The sequence below is a fragment of the Pollachius pollachius genome, assembly GCF_949987615.1.
Source record: "Pollachius pollachius genome assembly, chromosome: 20".
NCBI lineage: Eukaryota > Metazoa > Chordata > Actinopteri > Gadiformes > Gadidae > Pollachius > Pollachius pollachius.
Genome location: NC_136953.1, coordinates 12,500,723 through 12,508,692, shown reverse-complemented (window position 1 = coordinate 12,508,692; position 7,970 = coordinate 12,500,723). Strand labels below are relative to the sequence as shown.

At 47.2% G+C, this 7,970-nt stretch overlaps 1 protein-coding gene across 1 annotated transcript in view; it reads right to left on the bottom strand.

Moving 5' to 3' along the window:
* ndrg2 (NDRG family member 2) overlaps positions 1–6,860 on the bottom strand; it is a 20,770-nt gene extending 13,910 nt beyond the window's left edge. The window contains 2 exon segments of the mRNA XM_079758287.1: positions 6,327–6,538; positions 6,785–6,860. The gene's annotated coding sequence lies outside the window, so the exon portion shown is untranslated.
* Positions 6,861–7,970: the final 1,110 nt, after the last annotated feature.

The following is a 7,970-nucleotide window of genomic DNA, read 5'->3' as shown; positions in this document are numbered from 1 at the left end:
CGTGCTATACCTGGCACCTCCTTCTCCTCATGCTATACCTAGCACCTCCTTCTCCTCGCGCTATACCTGGCACCTCCTTTCTCCTCATGCTATACCTGGCACCTCCTTCTCCTCGCGCTATACCTAGCACCTCCTTCTCCTCGCGCTATACCTAGCACCTCCTTTCTCCTCATTCTATACCTGGCACCTCCTTTCTCCTCGTGCTATACCTGGCACCTCCTTTCTCCTCGCGCTATACCTAGCACCTCCTTTCTCCTCGTGCTATACCTGGCACCTCCTTTCTTCTCACGCTATACCTGGCACCTCCTTCTCCTCGCGCTATACCTGGCACCTCCTTTCTCCTCGCGCTATACCTAGCACCTCCTTTCTCCTCGCGCTATACCTAGCACCTCCTTTCTCCTCGCGCTATACCTGCCAAGGGGCGTAGGAATGAGTTTAACATTGGAGGGGACACATATCGGAAACCTGACAGTTCCGTTAATGGTTTGAACAGAAATATGTCATAAATTAACTACACTGTAAAAATTCACAAATATATTTTATTCTACTAAAAAGATACATTTGTAAATGTAAAGGAAAACACATTTTGAATGGCAGTAATGAACTGATAAATATCAAATCAATTATTTAATTGCACGCTCAATCATCCAGTTTTTTAGAATAAGAAGCGGTGACAAGACGCTGTGTTGCGCTTTCAAAATAAAATAAAATACTTTTCTCCCCCGGTATAATTTTTAGGTGGGACAAATGCGCCTGTCTCCAATATTGGAGGGGACATGTCCCCTCCGTGCCCCCCGGTTCCTACGCCCTTGCCTGGCACCTCCTTTCTCCTCATGCTTTACCTACTAGTGGTACTCCTTTCTCCTCATGCTATACCTAGCACCTCCTTTCTCCTCATGCTATACCTAGCACCTCCTTTCTCCTTGTTTAGTTATTAATCGTGAAATTGTTTGCCATTAGTATCTCATCCGAGGCGTGGTAAACACATTTGTCTTAGCCTTGGCTACGGTATATTTGGTGCTGATGTCGAAGCCCTATTCATGTGGTGAGTCCTGGTAGGGACATCTAATTCAAGGCAGCAATAAATGCACAGCAACACCAGAGGCCCTTAATCTCTGTAGGCTTAGAGGTGGTGTATGTACACACAAACACACACACACACACACACACACACAAGCAAAGTACATACAGTAAGCACACACACACACACACACACCGCACAAAGTACATACAGTGCGAACACACACGCATACAGTGCGCACACAACCACACACACACACGCACAAACACACACACACACACACAAAACACACAGTACATACATACAGAGTACAGCTTCAAAGCCCAGTGACCCAGAAGCTCTGCTCGTCCGCCTGTATCCCACAGTCACACCTACACAGTGCAGAAGGCATGGCCCGGCTGCCCGGGTCGACAGCGACCGCAGAATGTGTTCGTCTCCAACCGCCCATCACCAACACTCAGGAGCTACTGGGGGCGTGCTGGGGAGACGGAGCTCAGCGACGGAGGAGGATTCAAATGGGATACTTAACACAATGAACACCAGAACCATGAAATAACTAACCCAATGAACGACCATGATTTGTACTTGATAGTGAACCGATACAAAATAAAAAATCAACCAGGAGACGTACACAAAAAAAAGTAAAAGTTTCAGAAAGTGTATTTTAGAGTCGGGTTTAGGAGTGTGTAAGGTCTCCACCGCGTTAAATCATCCAACAACTAATTACGTTTTCTTTACAGGAGATACAACTTGTCCCGGCACTTTTAATTTCTACCCTTTCCCACAAAGGACCCCGGATCCACAATAACAACAAAGATTGTACAATCACAACTGTTTTATGTCCTCGGCAAACTCCCTTATCGCCTTTAAGGCGGGGCGGAGATTGGCCAACTCTCAATAAGCGTATTATCTTCTCATTAAAGCGAGCCATAAAAGGGCGATAATAAAGCCGCCCACGAATTCACCTCTGCAGCGGCGCCCCCCCCCCCCCCCAGGAGCCACGACGATAGCGTCTGACTTAACAGGAAGTAGCAGTAGCGCGGTTTAATTAGCGACCTTGTATGACTAGCCTGGCTGCTGCCCAGAGGCACTTCTGTCTCATTAGGAGCTGTCGATTAAAGGACGCTGACGTCTAATGGCTGACTGTGGAGCCAGAGGAACGGGGAGACTGTCACTGCTGATACAACACACACACGGACACGCACACGCACGTATAGGCATACGCGTACACTCGCCCACACATACGCACACGCACGTAGGCACGCACACACACACCTATATGTATGCACACACAAGCACACGCATACACACACGCACTCACACACTCGCGCACATGCATATGCACACACGCGTTCATTCCCACACACACACACACACACACTCACACACGTAAGCACATACACACAGGTAAGCGCACACTGACCTCTGATTCACACAGACCTTAACGGTTCCTAAACTCAACGGCGTAGTTGGCACGCCCTCCTCCCCCCCCCCCCCCCCCAGTCGCTTTCGTAACCAGCCCAGAATCCTGTTGGACGTGAGGGATTGCCTCAGTGCAAAACAACCAAAATGGAACACCTATCTCCGCGGAGTCCTGTCTGAGGTAAACACGCGACACCTCAAAGAAAAGACTTAAAAACACGAGCGAATCACGAGGGAACACGGCACAGCCGGAGCCCTCCCGTTGCTCTATTTAATACCAATCAATGTGACAGCGGGACGACTGAGGGGGACGACTGAGGGGGTCGACTGAGGGGGACGCGCAACCACACTCAGGTCCGGGCTCATCCGTGAGTCCATCAGGCTGAGCGTCTGCACGGCGTCCGGCCGCGTTCCAATTCAGATCCCTGCCAACCTCAAAAGCGCCAAACTTTGAATCCCAAATCGTACAGAACTTAAATAGTTGTTATAGGTCAGTTATAGGCCAATTTCTGAGTGAAACGTCGCATCGCATTTACGGATACTGAAAGGAAACTATCGAGACTCTTCCATTTAACCAGCGCGCGTCAACAGATCTGGCTTTATTAGTTGAACGAGCAAAATCCAAACAAAAATTTAAAACATTGCAAACGTCCAACAAAACCTAATTGTTACCATTAAGTGTTTGTGTATGACTTTCACCTTAAAGGGCCAACATGTGACATGTTGTCATGAGCCATTTCAAAACCTATTCCCTTGTGACATCATAATGTGGGAGTGTCCACGGTATCAGATCTTCTGTCCGAGTTGACTCCCCCACTCACTTGTGATGTCACAAATGGATAACTTTAGCAATGTTATTTAATGGCTCATTAACATGACACCTGCTGGTACACTACCACCCAGAGAGGTTCAGAGACGCAGTAGGATCGATTTTTACTCTGTATTCAGTCAGTCAACATGGATATTGATTTCATCCAATCGTGAGGCCTCTAGATGTATTGGCAAACAGTGAGAGAGCTAATCCTAAATATTGATAGAGTCACTGTGAGTCGGTCAATGTGATCGACTGGACAAACCGGACATTTTTAGCTGGAAAATAGATAAGATATGTTTCTTTAGGAGCTATTTGGCTAAAAATACAATTCAATTTATTATAAGCCTAACCGTCCTATTTCATCAAAGTTTGCATAAGCCCTGCAAACACCTCCCCTTGAACACAAGGCATTGTAGTCCTAACAAACACATTCTTCGTTTGTTTAGCTCCTATATCAAAAGACAATGGAGAAAGTAATTTGGCCAAACAGTGACCCACCGGGACACTGCGGGATACACTGACGATGTCATAACTGCACTGAGCTCGGCTTGAAGCGGAGCCACCATCAGCCACCGCCAGGACGTCCCAACCCACACACACGCTGGCAAACACACACTGACACACAAACGGGCGCGCAATGGGGTCAGCCCGGTCAATACAGTCATCGGGGAGACACGCTTGTCGACACACAAGCACACGCACATACACGCAAACACGTGCGCAAACATACACACACATGCACAGACACACGCGCGCACAGACAAACACGCACAAATGCGCACAGGCACACGCGTGCACACGCGCGCGCACACACACACACACACACACACACACACACACACACACACACACACACACAGGGGGACTCCAGTGAAATGTAGCCAATTATGTGATGACATCCCAACCCAGCGTTTACGTAACAAGAACAGTTTTGCATTTATGAGTTCCGACGCTCCAGGAACCGAAAACAGCAAGGGACCGGTAAATCTGTTCCCGAATAAACTTAGTTTTTTTGTGTTCTTCCTCTCGTTGTTTTTACCATGTCATCACGTCGATCCGCCGAAGTCAGGCAGATCTCCACCAAACAAACACACACACAACAAACAACAACACTGACAGCGACCCAGATCGGCCCCTAGAGTGCAGACGCTGCTAAACAACACCGTTTATTTTTGGAGACCCCTCCCCACTCCTACAAATTATGGGATGGACATGCCACAGGGCCTGGAGCTCGATCATAACGATGACACCCTGGACTAGAGCACGGTGGGGAGATAAAGAAAAAAAATTGCATGGACGGCACCAGAAGTGGAAATTGACTTGTTTTTAGTTTTTCCTGGTGTTTCGTTAAGTATTTATCATGACACAGGTCCCCAATAAAGACACATGTGTATGCCCACTTTCTAATCAGGGCGATGGGTTGTGTTCGACCATTACAGCCAACGTCACACTCTCAGCTTGGGTAAATGTAACAATCACACCACATCATAGTTTACATCTTTTTTTAATCCTGTAATCTACGCCAACCGTCCACGAATAACAATGCCTCTTGAAGCCAACAGAGCTAGGGAAAGCTATTTATATACATATGTTCTATATGATAGCATGCCTTTATTGGAGGGCTTTTATTGTCGTGAGCCTAAGGACTTTCCGTATGGATGGTTCCATATGGAACAACACATACCACACCCGGTGGCAGAAACACTTGAAAGATATGTTGTATGGCTGTGTGTGTGTGTGTGTGTGTGTGTGTGTGTGTGTGTGTGTGTGTGTGTGTGTGTGTGTGTGTGTGTGTGTGTGTGTAACCTCAGCAAGGTTACCCATTACACTATGAGTCAGGTGAAGGCACACCAACAGACACACACACACACACACACACACACACACACACACACACACACACACACACACACACACACACACACACACACACACACACACACACAGACACAGGTCTACGATTGTAGACAAACAATGGGCATTGAGATCCAGTGTGTGTGTGTGTGGGTGTTTGAGTGTGTTTGGTCTTCATTAGCTTTGTTAACCCAGCAAATGCCGCATCGAAATAAAGCTGCCTTATTATTTCGTCTACATGTTTGTTCGCATATGTCCACGACCACGCCTCCGTCTCCTTGCGAGGCTGGTTCTTCCTCGAGCCAGACGAACGACCACCCCCCCCCCCCCCCCCAGATCACACCGTGGGGACGTCACGAGGCAGGACGGCGGGACACACCCCCGTTTGACATTGACACACATACCCCGCGAGCAAGGCACCCCGACCTTGCCGTGGCTTGAAAATGATATCCCCCAACGCCACCTCCATAAAATAAAAACGTCCCCATATGCCCACCCCACCCCCATCAAAACACGAACATCAACAAAGATCCATCTCTATCGGGTCTAGCCTACGGTGGGTGGGTGGGTGGGTGGGTTAAACAACGAATCATTAGTGCAGGATGGGGTGGATGGATCGGGGTGATGTAAAAAGGGTCAGGCGGGATTCTCGGGGTACTGTGAGTTGCGTGCAAGGTCAACGGTAAGTGCCAATCCATCGCATCGAGTTGTCACGCGTCCATCAGGGGAGGCAGAGAGGAAACTCGGAACAAAGACCGCGCTGGGCCATGCCACATGTGCGCGTCAACAAACACACGCACACACCCCTCCACCCACCCCTCCCACTAGGTACACAGACGAGCACACGCTTGCACACATCCCGCCGCTGGTGTGCGGTGCACGTTAAGACGCAACCCCTTTGTTTTTATGAAGGAGTATGGGTTAATATAGATTTGTGTTGGTAATTGGCCGTCTAGACACAAGCTGCAGCACATCTCGTTCAAGTCAGAGTCTCGCCACGACGGCTGTTTTAACAGCGTGAGGATATTGCGTTTGTGGTTTATTTAGTTGTTTTTTGACGTATAATTGTGTTAAATATACATTTCTCCTTTGTCGTTTACATTGCCCTGTTGCACGGGTGCTTGTATATAACAGCCAGTCGACATTATGGCATGCACATAGTCTATTGTTAGTTGATGAATGCAACTATTAAAAACAAAGATATTCGCAACTTACCTTTTAATTAAGAATGAGAAATCCTCCGGGAAAAACAATGTGGGAATCTAGAAGGTTAATGCAGAAAGCAAAGATTTGATTTAATCCCTGGAATTTCAACCTGCCCGTTCCAGTATTCCCGCTGATTTCCTATTTCACTTTATTTTCCGCTGCGCCCTGTTCTCCTGCCTCTTGTGTTTGTTTCTCCTTTTCTCCACCAGGAGTACAGAAATCTAACAAAAAAAAGAAACATTCAACGGTCAATCAAACGTTACGGCGCGTCCATTTCAATGTTAGGCGGGGGATTTCAAGTTTTATGTCAATACATCCCCGGTGTATGTCACAGTGGTTTGATGATTTTGCTGAACAAAATACATATAACCGTGAGAAAACAGTGGTTTGTAAAGCCAGAAGGTGATTACGAGGTATTATTTCCGTTAAAATATTGATTTTTTTATAAACTATTCACCCCTGCTTACTGCGGTTGGTGCGGTCCCGTTTGTGGAACTAAACGATCTGGCATTCCGGGGTTCTGGTTACAGCGACGAGTCTGGTTGGACTCCAATAAAGCATGATCAGACCGATGATTTGGTGGAAGTAAAAGGAACATAAAGCCAGGAAGAGGAGGGAGGATACGTTTTCATGGAAAACGCCCCCCCCTCACCTAAATATGCGAATTGGAAAAAAGAAAGCAGGAAGGAGTGGGTGTTGACATCTGGGGTGTTGACATTGTCAATCACACTACATCTTCCAGATTGAAGTTACGTATGCTCGTTTTGTGGGTCAGTTCGTTGAACGAGTTCTGGTCCTGTAAACAGAGTCCAACCGGGACCAAATGAACACAGATCTGAGTAACTAACGGGGAGATGAACAGGCTGGGTGTGCAGGACAGTGCGTCTCTGGGGGCCTGTGCAGTTATGTAAGGCGAGGCCACAGTCCCCAAAGGGCCACAACACCGACCTCACTTTGCGACGAAACTTGCAAAACCTGAAGCATTTTAATTGTAATTTTTTAACAACTATTTTTTTTTAACACAAACTGTTTTTTTTGTCCAAACTTAAATATAATTTTCGGCCAGATAGAGATATAATTGGACGATTTTGAGTCACAATCAATCACATCGTGATAAACTATGATCACAGGACGATCTTCGATCAGCCTCCACAGAATTCTACTGCAAAGTCTAACTATCTCCGTGACGCACATTTCGCAAAGTTGTACATGTAGGCTTACATGTAAACGCACATTTGGGCATTCACACCAGACTCTTTCCAATAAAAGCATTTTTTAAAGGACCGCATGCAGAGCTCAGGCAGTGGGCCCCCGACACCCCCCCGTCTGTTGTTTTATGATAAGGTACCAGGTCTGGCCGGGCCAACCACAACAACAGCTTACCATGCTGCTGCACAGGGGGCGGTACGGTACTTCCGATACAGTACCAATCAAACTACACCCTTACCCACATGACGGTTAAGACATACTGGCGGATGTCGGAGAGTGAGATCTCATGATGCGTGTATTCTGTGTGTCGCTTTTAATAGTACGACGAGTGGAAATGGAGCATTTTTTAGTTTCTCAATCTGGTGGATTGTTCTGGAATAGTTCTTTAAACTGCAAGTGTTTGCAAGCACCCTTGGATTTCAAAGTAGTCAAAAAAAAAGTCGG